This window comes from Manduca sexta, unplaced genomic scaffold, assembly GCF_014839805.1.
Source record: "Manduca sexta isolate Smith_Timp_Sample1 unplaced genomic scaffold, JHU_Msex_v1.0 HiC_scaffold_2289, whole genome shotgun sequence".
NCBI classification, from domain to species: Eukaryota; Metazoa; Arthropoda; class Insecta; order Lepidoptera; family Sphingidae; genus Manduca; species Manduca sexta.
The window spans coordinates 7,907-25,256 of record NW_023593238.1 but is presented as its reverse complement, the minus strand read 5'-3'; the positions used below and the strand labels follow the sequence as shown (position 1 = coordinate 25,256).

At 39.8% G+C, this 17,350-nt stretch overlaps 1 pseudogene; it reads right to left on the bottom strand.

Annotated features, from left to right (window-relative positions):
- Window positions 1-307: 307 nt before the first annotated feature.
- LOC119192044 lies at window positions 308-4,428 on the bottom strand (annotated as a pseudogene).
- Window positions 4,429-17,350: the final 12,922 nt, after the last annotated feature.

Sequence of the window (17,350 nt, the reverse complement as noted above, 5' to 3'; positions counted from 1 at the left end):
GAACTTAATTTGTATGTTTAAGGTAATATCCGGTATCTAGTACTTACGAGGTGTAGAGTATTGTCCGTTCATGGAGCAATTTATGAAATTATGATAAGGTTTTAGTTGCGGCTTATAGTCCTTAACTGAAGTAATAAACATAGGTAGTACAAAATTTTATATCTTTCATATTTTTGGTTAGTTATTGAGAACGTTGAGAAAATACCTGCCCAATTCTTGTAAAGTTGCGTATCAAGAAGAAAACAGTATGAGGATTGAGGATTAACCTACACAGAGCCGGGCCAGTGGACAGCACCCGCCTTAGGGAAGACTCACGGTAGACCGTAAGACATTCAGCTGGCACACTCACCGCCAGAGTCCGGTCCGATGGCGGGTGTCTCGGCCTCGTCCCATGGCTGCCGCTCGCTGCTTGCGAACACCAGGAACACCGCGTTGCAGGCCACGTACACCGCTGCCGTTGTGTAGAAGAACATGCGCCACACGCCCTCGTTCGGCTACACATACAGTGATTAATGTACGTGTGCAACAATAATAATACTAATAATATTAGCCCTGTATTATATGTATACTGTCCCACTGTTGGGCACGGGCCTCCTCTACTGCTGGGACGGATTAGGTCATAGTGCACCACGCTGGCCTAGTGCGGATTGGTAAAGTTCACAAACCCTCGAAAACTCCTAAAGAGAATTTCTCAGGTATGACTATGCAGGTTTCCTCACGATGTTTTCCTTCACTTTTAAAACAAGCGATAATTCACAAAGAATACATAAGTACACCATTTTCTAGAAGAGTCAGAGGTGTGTGCCCTTGGGATTTGAATCTGCGAACATTCGTCTCCGCAGTCCGTTCCACAACTACTAGGCTGACGCCGCTACTACAACTGTGTGCACAATACACATTAGTTATGTATTCATTTCATTTAACGAGAGATTGCATGTTTGGTTTGAAGGTATTGTTGCTGTATAGTGGTCGTGCGGTGTGGGCGGCGCACTCACATCGTCGGTGAGGATCAGCCCGGCCACGAGCGGCGCGAAGATGCACGCCACGTTCGCCAAGAAGTTGGTGATGGACATCAGTGAGCCGGCGAAGTTCGGTGTCATGTCGATGTGCATTAGCTGAGGAAATGAACGCAGCGTATAAATAAACACTTCGTTTTGGAAGTCTCGCTAAGTAATAGTATGGATGTGGTTACAGTCATTATAGATATACTTGAGACCCGCGCCGGGCTCAAACATGGGCTGTCGGTTCAAACATAAGTTTAAGGTATTGTGACATCCTGAGTTAAATAGGTTAATAGCCGATAGGTAAGTACTTTCGTTATGTTCTAGTATTAACTATATTAGTGAAAACTTCATTGAATTACGTTTTAATTCCATAAGTTGTTAACTTGTATGCAATATTGTTCTGTAAGTTCCCCAAAAATAAATAAGTTAAAATAAAACAAAAAAATATTAGTGAAAGTGACACCGTAATAATTATTGATACCTAATGGTAACAATTATGGAATAATAATTTTGTTACGATTATTAATTTATGTTACAAAAAAGAAACGTTATTGATATTTACCAAGAAGCCCGTGTAGTGGCCAGCATTGATGCCTACGGCGAGGGTTAGGATGAGCACGGCCACGGCGAGGGTTGCCGGCCGGAGCGAAGGTGAGCGCCACCAGCGCCGACGCCGGCGAACGCGCCTGCCAACACACCGCGGCTCGCGTCACAGGGACAACACACGCCACCGATACAACACTGCTCGCTCTTCTCTGAGCGATGTAAATAAGTACTGGCTATGACCAGCACTCGACCTTTCTTTTTCGGGACATAGTAAACTAATAAATGGCCATTTCTTCATTTCTATTACTTTTACAGATCGTGAAGAAATTGGCTGTAGGTATTTAAATATAAACGATTTGAATATCGACTAAAAGTCTAAAATGTAATGGAATACCCAGAGTAGGTATGTCTATTTTTTTTAACGGCTGATTCTGCATTCAACACTGGGAGGAACCTGCGAACGGTACACTGGTTCCCCCCGGCTTAACGACTGCAGGGGCCAGGAGGAAAGTGGGAGGGAAGAATAGGGAGAGGAGTGTGGGGGAAGGAAGAGAAACTACCAGGATGGCCGGAAAGGAAAAGGAGGTGAAATGTTCTACGAGTCCCTGTCAGACCCCCCGTGTGAACTTACAACCATGGGGATGTAGGCATCACTTTTAGTGACCCGCGACAAATGTCCCCCATGCAGGGGCGTGCATTCGGTGTGAAGACCGAGCGTACAAGAATCGCCTCGGGGGGGCGGGGGGGGTATGTATATTAGGTATAACAAGAAAACGAGCATTGTACGAGTACAGGACATTTGTAATCTTTTCATAGCTATAACTTAGGAAGGGTGAAAGTTAGGTTATTTATAATGCTTGGTGAGAAATCTGTGAATTAATAAAATTTATAATAATTACGCGAAAGGGTTGGGAAGTCCAACCAAGGAGGCTCGTCATAGATATCATAAATATTTTTTATATACTTACTTGCCCAGAATATGGTGGAATAAATACAAAATATATGTAAAAAATCAGTCCCTTTTAACCTTTCTTGGTCACTAACTTTTATGCTGAATTCGGCGTTTAAAATTTTACACATATATATTATATGCTTTTGTTTTTGTGTCGGGTTCTCGTCTCTTTAATAGTAAGTTATGTTTTTTTGTTGGTATCTGAATAAAATATATTCTTTATCGCAGAATTTCCACCGCAACCAAATACTTAACGAAACGGATCCGTGACTAACCTATGGAGTTGCTCAGCTTCCGGCACGCTGTTATGCTCAGCCACTGCTTCTTGGCGTGAGGTCAGAAAGATATCCGAACACGAAGCTCAGCAAGTACATGGCGATGTAAGGCACCGCCGACAGCATGCCATTCTGCACAACAAACATTGTTCACACTCGGCGTTCAGCGACATATAAACGGGGCAGGTCTAGATCATGCAAGGCCGTACCGTGGTGATGTCGACGTCTAGCACCTGGCTCATGTACGAAGGCATCTGCTTCATCACCGACCAGAAGCCCCAATCTTGGCCGATGTGCGCCACCATCAGCGCGATACACGCCGGTGATGTCAGCAAGATTTTCCATGGCGTCTTCGGTTTCTGTTATTAAAGGATCAATACTACATAGTATAACAAATGCCCACATAACGCATACCTTAATAAATATTAGTGTATCTACACTGCACACATTTATAACGCTATTTGATACAATTGTAATTTGTAAGGTTAATGAAACAGCACAGACGAACCTTGTAATCCTCATCTTGTCCGATGGATGTCTCTATGTAGTGCCGCTCACTTTTGGAGATGTATCTGCTCTGATGCGGGGCGGAGGCGCCCACCCACATGTAGACAGCGCACCAGACAGCGCCCAGCACCGCGTTAACGTAAAAGATCATGGGCCAGCCCCACGCCTCCGCAATAAACCCTGACACAATCAGCTGTAGCGCCGTACCCAGCTGAGCGCCTGCACAGTATACACCGCTCAATCAATAACATATTCCTCAATTATTAGGTAAGTGTAGTATTGTAAGGACGAGTCTAAGAGGTGAGGTGACTGACCGCTGTATATGATTGTGCCGAGCCGACTCTTCTCGTGCAGTGGCACCCACTTGCCGATGAGCGCGTGCATGGCGGGGAAGAGGAAGCCTTGCGCGAGTCCCTGTACTGCGCGCAGTGCGCTGGCGGCGCCATACCCGCCGAACTGCACCGCAAGCGGCATTAACGCCGTCATCATCGTGGTGCCCCCCACGGACACCCAGACCAACGGCTTGCCTCCCCAGCGCGCCGCCAACTCGCCGCTTGGCAGTTGTAGCACGATGTATCCCCAGAAGAAGGACGATAGAACCACGCTCTGCATGCTTACTGACCATTGATCCTGCGCCGATCATAATATTTGTAATTATTACAACATTTAGGTATGGTGTGGTCTACATCTTACGTTGAACAAGACAATTCGTGTTTTTTGTTTGTTGTAATAAGCGATAAGTAGCATGATATTTTTAAGCGAACCAACCGACGGTTACCGGACACTCACTTTGGGAGCGGCGTCGTCGTTTATGGCGACGATGGCCATGCTCATATCCACGCGCATGCAGTAGCACAGCAGCATGCTGGTGAACAGCAGAAACACCTGCACGTGCCGCATACCCAGCCCGCCGCCTGCAACACAAGCCGGCGTTACTTCACACGCCACTTCACTTCTTCCTTCACTCACAATGCGTGTCATGACACTCACCGCTTTTCTCGTGCGTGTCCGGTAATGTTTGTGTCTCCATGAGTGCGTTGGTTTACTACGTGAATTTGATGTGAGTTGGACTGCGCCGACAGTGGGTGGCTGCGCGTGCGCGAGTGACTAGCTCTTGTGTCCGCGCCGCATGTTATACCACGCGGTGCGCAGTGACGTGTCGCGATTCTTCGCTCCTATCTGCCAAATAAGCAGATTAATGCCGATATTCAACTAATACTAGGGTTGTCAACCATCAAAGTTTTTCTACGGATTTGTCCCAGTTTTTGTTCTAAAGACGTTCATTTTTGTTTTAACCCTATAAAATAAAGACAATTGTAGTACATTATCCACTCATGGGGTGGATTTGATAAATCTTTACTAATTTCATTACATGCATTTGCTGAAATATGAAAACTGAGTTAAAATTCCACCAGTGGGTCGGGCTCAGTAATGATGACCCGGGGCAGATGCTGTGGTTGAATTTCATTATATTATGCTAGTATTAGGTATTTTGTAAAAACAGCGTGTAGTGAGGCGACTACAGACATCTAGGCTATAACTGCGCACTAGTGTGACAATCGAAAGACTTGGTGCCGGATACCGATCAGCGTGATATACCTACGTAATATCATTTACTTGTAACTGAGTGTAGTTCGTTTCACCCATATTGTCATCTTGTGGCGCTAGTGCAGTTTTCACTGCGAATACGGAAGTGAGACCCTTTAGAGTATCATAATTCATAGCAGCTGTTAACAAACCACATTTTCGTTTCAAACATATACTCCTTTGTTTACTTAAACAATTAGTTTATCAGAACATAAGTATTTGATTTACCGTCACAGACGTTCTTCTATCGGCAAGGAAATTGTCTAAGCAGCCTTTACGTAGAACAATATCATCTTATTCTCGGACCCAATCTATATGGCGTAATCAGACTATAAAAATTGAAGGTATTCTAAGCAGTTGACGTGACTGCCGCAGGAGGGTGTAAGTAAATATGATACCTAAGTCAATGCGTTTTGTGCCTGTTCGCTACCTACTTCAGAGTAGGACATATTTTTTTAAGTTATTTTAAGGCCAAACATTTAAAAATGCGTTGTTTTAAGTTGCTACGGCATGCATTAAAATGTTGGAAAAAACAAATATTAAAGTATGAAATAATATTAATAATCTTAAAGCAGTAATACATTTTACCTTTGCTGAACATGACCTGATTGTTATATTATTATAGTTTTCCTTCCCTAAGACATATAAAAGTGCTTGCAAAAGAGCAAACTCCTGCTAGTATATTATAACTGTAAGTATAAGCGATATTAATCTTCCTTAATTGGTTTCTGTATTATACGCAGGAGACTTCCAGGTATTCAGTATAAATAAAAAAAACACACGTATACTATTTTATTGACACCCCATGAATCTAGATAGATACATTTTTCTAAAAACAACTTTATAAATTTCGATTACGTTATCCGATCGTGTCGATTATTTCAACATGGCATGACGTCAATGGACACCAAAGCTAGAGCCTGTCCGCGACTCTGCGCGTAATCATCGTTCCGTTGCCATTTTGCACACTTTAAAAATAGGTATCTACTAGTACTGTATCGACATCTGATAAAGATCCTGTTAATCAGCTAATAATTATTTTTAATAAGAGGTATGCGAATGATGAGACGCGGAAGTCTAAAACAAGCGTATCTGCATTACAAGTTTTCGATTTGTTTTGCTACTGTTTGGCCGAAACATAGTAAGTAGCGCTTGATTAAACTACTACTTTATACACCAGGTAACACCAACAGCAGAGAAGGTTAGAACGGGTCCGTTATTTATTTAGTTTTATTTATCTAGGACATACACAGCCATTTACTCAATTAAATTACAAGTTAAAAAGTGACCTATAAGTCCATTTATAATTATAAAAACGTGATGCGAGCTAACAAAAGGAGACAGTGAGATAAACTAATATTACTGATTGGCGTCATGTATTATGTTTTTGTAAGTAAATTACAACGAAAATTCACAGAAAATAAATTTAAAGAGTTCAATTATATTAAGTAATAGATTATTAATCTATATATATAAAATCAATTGCTGTTCGTTAGTCTCGCTAAAACTCGAGAACGGCTGAACGGATTTATCTTATCTTGGTCTTGAATTATTCGTGGAGGTCTAGGGAAGCTTTAAAAGGTGAGAAAAATTCGAATAATTGCCGGGAAAATCCTCAAAATAGCATTTTTCTATTTCCCATACAAACGTTTTCTAACTAATACATAGAGTCAATTTGAGCTTTATTGCTATTGTATAAAGTTCACTGTTGTCTAAGCAATGTAGGTGTGTTCCTAACATCAAAGCAGTGTGCGTTGGAGCACAGAATATAATAATGTAATGTCGCGTTCTGAAACTCAACAAAAGTGATATCGCGGACCCGACTAAATTGAACAGTCACAAAATTTAATATATCATTAGTTATTTGGTTGGCTTCACGATATTATTTCTTTTGTTTTACTTTAAAATGCATGTTTTCGTTATGGACAATTTTTGAGCTACTTTTGCATATCTATACTTATAATAAATCTGTAGAGAGGTCAATTCTGTACATGAAATATATTTCCAAAATAACTGGGGGTGATTAGGGATCGATACTGATGCCAAAATGCAATTAGTAAAATTTTTGTCTGTCTGTCTGTATAACCGTTATAGAAACAAAACTACTCGACGGATTTTAACTTAACTTGGTACAATTATTTTTCATACTCCTGAGCTGGTTATAGTATACTTTTCATCACGCTACAATTAATAGGAGCATAGCAGTGATGGAAAATGTTGGGAAAACGGGAGAAGTTACTCCATTTTTAAGCTTCCGTCATTTCGTGTGCAACCTTAATGGTTAAAAGTTCCTTCGATTTCACCAGGATCCCATCATCAGACCCTGACCGGACAATCGGACCACCTGCATACCACCATAAATTAAAAAAACATCCCGACAAATTGAGCACCTTCTCCATTTTTGAAACCCGAAATCCACGCGGGCGAAGCTGCGGGTGGAAGCTAGTACATAATATTAATGTCACATAATAAACATAAACCTAACTAATTAAACCTAAGTAATTTTTCACAATTTTGTAATCTTGATAATGACAGTAATAAGATTAGAAAAATAATTTTAACAAAAAATTAAATCACCTTCAAAAACCACTCAAAACCAAAAAATAATTTCACATAACAGGTATAGATTTTTAGCGGTGTAAAGGTAAACACCGCTGTAGAGGAACAGATGATTACGTTCCTCTATGGAAGGGAAAGATTTCCAGTCAGGCAGATGTTGCGCCTGACCGGCCGTGGCCCCTCCGACGGTTCCTATTCGGAGATGGTATATATTCTACACGTCGCTCAAATTGTGCAAACGTGATTCAGGATCGATGTCGCCATCTATTGTGATTGCTGTGTGATTATCACTCCAGTTGTGTCACTGCATCGATCCTCTTGTAGTTCCGGCGATGTTGACAAGATGGCGGTATATGCACTAACTGTACCGCCACATCACTCCCCCTCGGAGACCGGAGGTCGAAAGTCTTCAGGTCTTCAGTCGAGTCTTCGATGCTAATTGTAGCTTGCCAGTGCCACAGAGATGATGCCCCAGTGAGTCGGGGTGCAGATGCCCCAGTGAGTCGGGGTGAGATGCCCCAGTGAGTCGGGGTGAGATGCCCCAGTGAGTCGGGGTGAGATGCCCCCAGCGAGTCGGAGGTGTGGTCCCAGTGAGTCGGAACTGGCCCTAGTGGGTCAGGGCTGTGCGCGGGTGGTCAGCTCCTTTGAAGCGAAGCTGACGGGTGTTCGATTCCAGTGAGTCGGAATCGATGCTGCGTCCTCTGCGATGAGTTCGGTGCGTCACGTGGCTATACCACGACAACCGACGAATGCTGCCCGTAGATGGTCCGGCTGTAGCGCAGTTGTGCCGTGACGTTGGAGCCGAAGTCCGTGCAGAAGTGCCAAAGGTATCAGGCTTGCATTGGCAGCATGCATGTGGTAACCTTAATTGCTGAACAGTGCTGGCTGGCTGTGCGAAGTGTTGACTGGCTGGTGTTGTTATTAATAAAGCACTTGATGAAACTTAGATAAATATATTCAAAGAGATAAAAAGGGATTGTACGTTAAAACAGTCAGAGACAAGAGAAGTATAGAGAGGGGACTTAAAAACTAGTGATGTACGCTGACCGGTGAGCTGTCTATGGGTCACTGGTATTTGCGTTTACTCCAACATCCTCCCTTGAACGCAAACCCATTGCAGTGGTGAAGACACGAAGCTTACAGTGGGGAAGGCCCTTAGTTAATGCATCAGCAATCATCTTGTCAGTGCATATATATTCCATTGTAATTTGCCCAGCTGCAATTTTTTCTTTAATAAAATGGTATCTGACGTCTATGTGTTTGCTGCGTGCTTGATAGGCATCAGAACCTGAAATACTAATAGCACTTTGATTGTCACAGTATATAGTTATAGGCATTTCAGAAACATTTTGATGGATGTCATTTTCAAGTTGTTGAAGCCAGAGTGCTTCCTGTGACGCTGAGGCCATGGACATATATTCTGCTTCAGTGCTGGAAAGAGCAACTGTAGATTGTTTCTTTGAGTTCCAACTTATACATGCGCCGTGAAAAACAAACAAATATCCAGTACATGATCTTCTATCTATAGTGTCATTGGCCCAATCTGCATCACAGAATCCAACAATATTGTTACTGGTCTTTTTGAAAGTTAGCTTCATATTAATTGTTCCTTTTAGGTAGCGAAATATTCTTTTCACAGCAATCCATTGTTGCATTGTAGGATTGTTATTAAATCTGCTTGCAGAGTTAACAGCAAATGTTATATCCGGGCGAGTACCTTGTGACAGGTATAGTAGGCAACCAACAGATTCTTGATAGGGAACATTTTGCAGAATTTCATTTTCATTTTCAGCCGGTTTCAATTGAGTTCCAGCTTCAAATGGTGTTGTGACAGGTTTGCAGTTTGACATTTTAAATCTGTCTAAAATTTTCTCAATGTAAATTGATTGATCCAATGATATTTCATCTAAATTATTATTTTGTGAAATTTTAAGTCCAATACATTGCTGAGCTTTGGCAAGATCTTTCATTTTAAACTTTTCTTGTAATTTTTCTTTTATATATGTTGCAGATATATTATTATTAAAAAAACAAAGTATATCATCAACATACACTGCTATAAATATTATATCATGCTCATTATTAAGTCTGTAGTATATGCAAGGATCTACCATTGATCTCTTTAATCCAATCTCTAAAAGAGTGGCATTGAGCTTCTTATTCCATTGACGGCTGACTTGTTTTAGGCCATACAGGGCTTTGTTAAGCCGACAAACTTTATTTTCTAGCTCATAACAAGGTGGTAAAGTCATGAATATTTCCTCTTCAACTTCTCCTTGAAGAAATGCTGTAACCGCATCCATCTGATGGATTACCAGTTTGTATTTAGCTGCCAAGCCAACTAAGTATCTTATTGATGTATAGCGAACCACTGGAGCATAGACTTCATGATAATCAATGCCTTTTGTTTGTTTGAACCCCTTGATGACCAGTCTAGCTTTGTATCGCACTATGTTTCCAACATCATTTCTTTTGTTTTATAGACCCATTTACATGGAATTAACTTTTTGCCTGGAGGTAAGTCTACTACAGTCCAGGTATTATTTTCAATTAATGACTGATATTCAGTTTCCATTGCCTTTTTCCACAAATCTGAGGCTTCACAATTTAATGCTTCAATATGACTTTGTGGCTCATTATCCAGGAGACTCATAGTAGACTCTGAGTTTAAACATAAAAATGAATTTAGTTCAGAATTATTAGTGGTTATAACATCATTTTCATTATTTATATTTTGTTGTCGGTTTAGTCTGGGTCTTAAATTCATATTAAAAATCTCTGGTGAGCTAGAGCTATCTGTAGGTATGTAGCTTTCATCGTTTGGGTCTTCATATGAGCTTGAATCATGATCTGTACAGCTTGTTTCATTATTTATTTCTTCAAAGTCTGGTTCTTCTTGAAAATATGTAATGTTGGTCTCATGACTATAATTATCTCCATTTGCTTCTAGACGTTTATTTACATTAAATTTCTTAATTTTATTTTGAGATTCATCAATATTTTGGTTGAGGCTTTCTTCTAGAAATACTGCATCTCTACTCATCATAATTTGCTTATTTTTCTCATCAATAAAACGATAACCTTTGGTGCAGTCGCTATATCCAATGAATGTCAATTTATGTGATTTGACATCTAATTTGTGACGCTTTTCTTTTGGAATATGAACCATTGCTGGGCATCCAAATACTTTCAAATGACTAAGGTCAGGCTTATATCCAGTCCATCGCTCTTCTGGTGTTACTTGTGGCAGTGAGCGAGTCGGTGATCTATTGATGATGTATGCTGCAGTTGCTATGGCTTCTGCCCAATACTCCTTCTGTAAAGTGGCATTAAATAACATGCATTTAGCTTTTTCAACTAAAGTCCGGTTCATCCTTTCACTTACACCGTTCTGTTCAGGTGTGTATGGAGTACTTGTCTCATGCTTAATACCAAAGTGTTTTAAACATTTGTCAAACTTGTGGTTTCTATACTCTTTTCCATTGTCAGTTCTGAATATTTTAATTTTGCAGTCCAATTCATTTTCAACTTTATTTTTGAATTCTATAAATTTTTCAAACACCTCTGATTTTTGTTTTAGAAAATAGACAAATACTTTTTTAGAAAAATCATCTATAAATGTTAAAAAGTACCTTGCTCCTCCAATAGACTGATTTTCCATTGGTCCACATACATCACTGTGGATAAGCTCTAATAACTTTGATGCCCGGTATCCTTCATGCTTAAAAGGTAGTCTGGTTTGCTTTGCTTGTAAACAAGGAATGCATGTTATTTCTTTGTTCTGCTGAGACATTTTCACACCTAATGTACAATCTGGAATCTTATTTAAATCATTAAAGTTAATATGACCAAGTCTTTGATGCCATAGATACTTGTCTACAGAAATTGCCGACATTGCTTTTCCACTATGACAGGATAATAATTTATATGTATTATTCGCAAGTTTTGCATTGGCCACTACGTGCCCTTGCTTGTTTTTTACTGCACAGCCATTTTCATTGAATTCTACTTGATTTCCATTACAAATGATTTTACTCACTGACAGTAAATTTGTGGATAAGTCAGGTACATATAAAACATCATTAACCTGAATACAGTCAGGAATTCCAGTAGCTTCATTTGGTACTTGTATAGTAACTGTGCCACAGCTGTGTACACTAAGTACTTTATTATCAGCAATCCTGATGTTGTCAACAGGCGGTGTCTTTTTATTTTGAAGCCAATGGCCATGCATTGTCATGTGGGACGATGCTCCTGAGTCCACATACCAGCTAGTGTTGTCGTTTAGTAAAGAGGCTGAGAAAGCAGCAACAAAACTATTCTTAGTATCATTATTGTTGTCTTTTTTGTTTCTGAACCAACACCGTTTGTTAACATGACCGTGTTTATTACAATTAAAGCATCGGGGTCCTTTAGGTTTTTCTGAATAAGTTGATTTATTTTTATTGGGTTGAGAGTTTTTGTATTTATTTGATTTTACATAAAAAGCAGTAGTAGTATCTGATCTCACTTCTTGTAACAATTTTGTCTTTATCAGATCGGCACTAATCTTTATACCAGAGCTCTCAATCCCCATTATCATAGGCTTGTATTCTTCGGGTAAACCAGCCAACATTAGTGTTCCAAGCCACTCATCGTCAACACTAAAACCTATTGCTCTCAGTTTGTGTGCTGCTGACATAATTTTATTAATGTAATCTTCTACGTTCGTACTTGAATTGAGATTAGTATTTATCAGATCTCTTAGAAGCCCAACCTTACGGAGAAGGCCGGAGTCTTCAAATGCTTTCGATAGCTTGTCCCATACCAATTTCGCAGTGCTGGCGTCTTGAACATGTACATATAGTTGTGGGTCTATTGATAGTATAATCTTAGACTTAGCTTTTATATCCTTTTGTTATCCACGGAGTCCACGGAGGTTATACATTCCCACAACTCCTCATGTTGCAGATATGCTTCCATTGCGAATTTCCACGTCGAAAAATTATCTCTTCCTGTTAATTTTTGTATTGATAATGTGTTTGTAGTCATGTTGATAGTTTCGTAAAGATTTTGAAGCGGAAGGAAAATTTTGTCATGCGGTTTTTTTTTTTGAGGTTGTACTCGAATTTATTAAACTTATTAAAAAGAACTTTTAGAAATCTTTAATAGAACGGGACGGCCCATAACCTGTTGTTATTAAAAAAGCACTTGATGAAACTTAGATAAATATATTCAAAGAGATAAAAAGGTATTGTACGTTAAAACAGTCAGAGACAAGAGAAGTATAGAGAGGGGACTTAAAAACTAGTGATGTACGCTGACCGGTGAGCTGTCTATGGGTCACTGGTATTTGCGTTTACTCCAACAGCTGGAAAGGAAGTGATGGATGGCGAGGTGATGCGAAGCGACGACGATGCAGATGCGGCTAGTCTCGTTGATGACGGTGCGATGATGTTCAGCATCAGGGGTCACCACTTTAGCGGTGTAAAGGTAAACACCGCTGTAGAGGAACAAATGATTACGTTCCTCTATGGAAGGGGAAGATTTCCAGTCAGGCAGATGTTGCGCCTAGCCGGCCGCGGCCCCTCCGACGGTTCCTATTCGGAGATGGTATATATTCTACACGTCGCTCAAATTGTGCAAGCGTGATTCACGATCGATGTCGCCATCTATTGTGATTGCTGTGTGATTATCACTCCAGTTGTGTCACTGCATCGATCCTCTTGTAGTTCCGGCGATGTTGACAAGATGGCGGTATATGCACTAACTGTACCGCCACATATTGAATACCAATTTTGGAGTCGGTGCCTAATTAAAAACGCTAATTAAGCTATATTTGTTGCATAGTTCATCTATAAGCTAAATTTCTTTCAAATCAATTAAAAGGAGTAGGTTTGCGTTTACTACTAACAAACATACAAATTGAAAGGTGTAGTACCAAGCACGTGTATGGTGTTTCATCTTTTTCTTTCCTTTTTTTTCTGGGTAGGGAGTGTAATACACCCACATTTGACCAGCTATATGTAACAGGGGAAGAATTTGGGTAGTGTACAGTTCACAAGTTTAAATATTTCCTTAATAGCTTCCATTTGCTGTGCTGCGGCGGTGTGTTCATCTCCGGTGACGATCTGACTTGCTGACTTTGTACGCTAGCAGCACATTGTTTTCGTATATTTGTTAATGTATTTATCTAGCTTAACTACCAATTTTAATTAGGCACCGATTCAAAAATTTTATCCAATATATATCTGTTACGTGAAATTGTTTTTTGGTTTTTGGGTGGTTTATGAAGGCGGTTAAATTTTTTGTTAAAATTATTTTTTATTTTTTGCTTTTTTGTGTTAGTAAAAAATAGAACGTCTCGATGGCATAGTTGTGTTTCGCTCACGATACGACTATCGCGCTGAGGAGTTACACCTCTGAGTACCCCTGAAAAGGGGAAAAGATGTGATGCTATATATATGTATGTAAGAAGTAGATTCAAGCAAACCTAACGCAAAAACACAAATGATATATTTGGCTCACAGTACAACTATCGCGCTATGATGTAACGCCTCTGCCTACTCCTGGAAAGGGGATTTAAGGAAACCTAACGTAAGAAGAAGTAAGAAGATTCGATTTCGATCATAGTACAACTATCGCGCTGTGGTGTTACATCTCTACATACCCCTAAAAAGAGGAAAAGGTGTGATGCTATATACATATACTAGCTTTTGCCCGCGGCTCCGCCCGCGTTATAAAGTTTTTCGGGCTAAAGTTTTCCGTTATAAAAGTCGCGCTATATATTTTCCCGGGAGCCTATGTTCTTCCTAAGTTCTTGAGATAAGACATTACTGCTCCGTTCCTATTGGGTATAGCGTGATGATATATAGCCTATAGCACTCCACGAACAAAGGGCTATCCAACACAAAAAGAATTTTTCCGTTCGAACCGGTAGTTCCTGAGATTAGCTATTACTGCTCCGCTTCTATTGGGCAAAGCGTGATGATATATAACCTATAGCACTCCACTAACAAAGGGCTATCCAATACAAAAAGAATTTTTCAGTTCGAACCGGTAGTTCCTGAGATTAGCCATTACTGCTCCGTTCCTATTGGGTATAGCGTGATGATATATAGCCTATAGCACTCCACGAACAACGGGCTATCCAATACAAAAATATTTTTTCAGTTCGAACCGGTAGTTCCTGAGATTAGCCATTACTGCACTGCTCCTATTGGGTATAGCGTGATGATATATAGCTTATAGCACTCCACGAACAAAGGGCTATCCAACACAAAAAGAATTTTTCAGTTTGAGCCCGCAATTCTTGAGATTAGCCATTACTGCTCCGCTCCTATTGGGTATAGCGTGATGATATATAGCCTATAAAACTCCACGAACAAAGGGCTATCCAACGCAAACATATTTTTTCTGTTTGGACCGGTAGTTCCTGAGATTAATGCATTCAAACAAACAAACAAACTCTTCAGCTTTATATAATAGTATAGATGTATGTATGTAAGAAGTAGAGTCAACTAAACTCAACCCAAAAACACAACTGATATGTTTCACACACAGTACGATTATCGCGGTCAAATGTTACGCCTCTGCCTACCCCTGACACGGGGAAAAGGTGGTATGCTATATGTATAAGTATGTGAAAAGAACATTCCACCAAACTTAATGCAAAAACATAACTAAAAACGTCACAGGAAAGCTAAATTCGCGATTTCATTTTCTTGGACGACAATATTATTCTAGTTTTTTTAGTTTTAAAACCAAACTAATAAAGCGATATTGAAAAAAAAAATATGGGACCAATCTGGAGAGATATTCTTTTAAATATAAAAATAATTTTCTAAATCGGTTCATAAATGAGCGAGTTCTGAGGTAACAAACACACAAAAAAAATAACATTCGAGTCGAATTGATAACCTCCTCCTTTTTTTGAAGTCCGTTAAAAAGGAAAATATATAATGCAACAGTTCGCCATTGTAACATGTGATTCGGTCGCCCCCGCCCCGTGTGATACACCGACGAATAAGTGCAACTTATTAGGTAGGTAGGTAAGTGTAAGAAATTTCTTATGAGCATACCGCATAGAATTCACTTAGAAAAGTAAATGTTTATTCATTGCCCAAAAAAAAATTACTTATGTTCATTAAAAACATTTAAAATTAAAATAAACGTAAGGTGCTGTCTAAAACCACTCAAGTACTTACCCACTTTCTGAAAAATCAGGTGAGATACCACGAGGTACATTTAAATAATTATTAACCTGACGGTTAAGATATACCTAGTATTCCGTCCGTCCCATTCCAATAGCCAATAGCCGATGTCAGCTCCGCAGTTGGCGATAATTCCTGGTGTAATGATTAGGTATTCCATTTTTTAAAGTAATTGTTTAAAGTATACGCTACGCTAGATAGGTAGCTAATAAAAACACATCGTCGTTACCTTGTGTGAATTTATAGGATATTTATTTAATGAGGCCATCTCTGTCTCCAAATATCTATAAATCGAACTATGTTCCCAAGTACCTTTAATACAGTTTTGGACTTCCCCACACTCGCTAAAAATATATATAATTGACGTTACCTATCTATATTATATTATTATCTTTCAATCTAACGGTTTATCGAAAAAGATCATTTATCGTAAATTTCATTTTTAATCAACGAGCTAATTTTAATTACTAGATTGTGACGAAAAATAATTTCAATCCATTGAGGCGCGGCCGTGTTGGCGCACATTGCCGAAAAATGACTTCCTTTCCTAGGAAGCGACCCCAAAGCATTTGTATCCCCCGCCGAGGTAATTCTTGTGCGCTCGCTCTTCACACCGAATGCACCCCCATGCACGGGAAACATTATGCCGTGACTCTAGGCACATAGTGTCATGTGTATACCTCTTGGTTGCCAAATACACATTGAGGCCTATAAGGGTTCGCGAACATCTCCCCTCCGTCTCCCTTCTAACCATCCTAACAAAGCTCCTCCTCCTTCCTCGTCTCTTCCTTCCTTCTATCCCCTTTCTTCCTCCCGGGCCCCGTGACCGAATTTGCCAGTTGCCAGCGTACCGCCCGCTGGCACCCTCAGTGATAGCGGTAGGACCAACCAAATCTTAATGAAAATGAAGGTGGGAGTGTTTATTGCTTCCTTGTTAGTATTAAAAACTTACGGTGTAATTTATGTTTCTTTAAAATATTTAATAAAGCGAAGTACTAAATATCAGAGCGTGCCCAACGTATCCGATTTTCATCGTTTTAAAGAAGAGTTTATAGGGTTGATAGGTACTTATTAGTTATGTCGATCAGAAAACCAGATAAAAAAAGGAGTAAAACAAAACCTTTATTCACATGTATGAAATTTTATAAAAGCTATTTTGAGCTCTATGTTTTTCCCCTTAAAGATGTACCTATTCTTTAACACCACCAGCACGAGTTTTCTGTTATTTTTTTATTACACGGGGAACCAGTGAATAGACTACTTTTGTGCATATTTTTATAAGTTACATGCAAGCATATACTGCCGTGTATTTGAATAGGTCCATCGACTAAAAATACACAAGGTGCATTGGGGTAAGATCGTAGGAGTTTTAAAATTGTACAACTCAAATAACTCGCTATAGTGTAATAGTTTTTGTTTTCGGACATTACCTGCGAACCCATCTTTTTCTCTACATTATCAGTGTCAGTATAGTCAACAGACATCAGTTGCGTTGTTGCGTTTGGTTTGGTTGACTCTACTTCTTACATACATACATGTATGTATCACACCTTTTCTCCTTTTCAGGGGTAGGTAGAGGTGTAACTCCTCAGCGCGATAGTCGTATCGTGAAAGCAACAGAACTACGTCATCAGGCGGCAAAAACTCACGCCTGTCACTGGGACAGCCTATCTAGACCAAAGCGTACTAGAAGGCGCACTTACAGTTTTCGCAAGGGAATCTTAATCA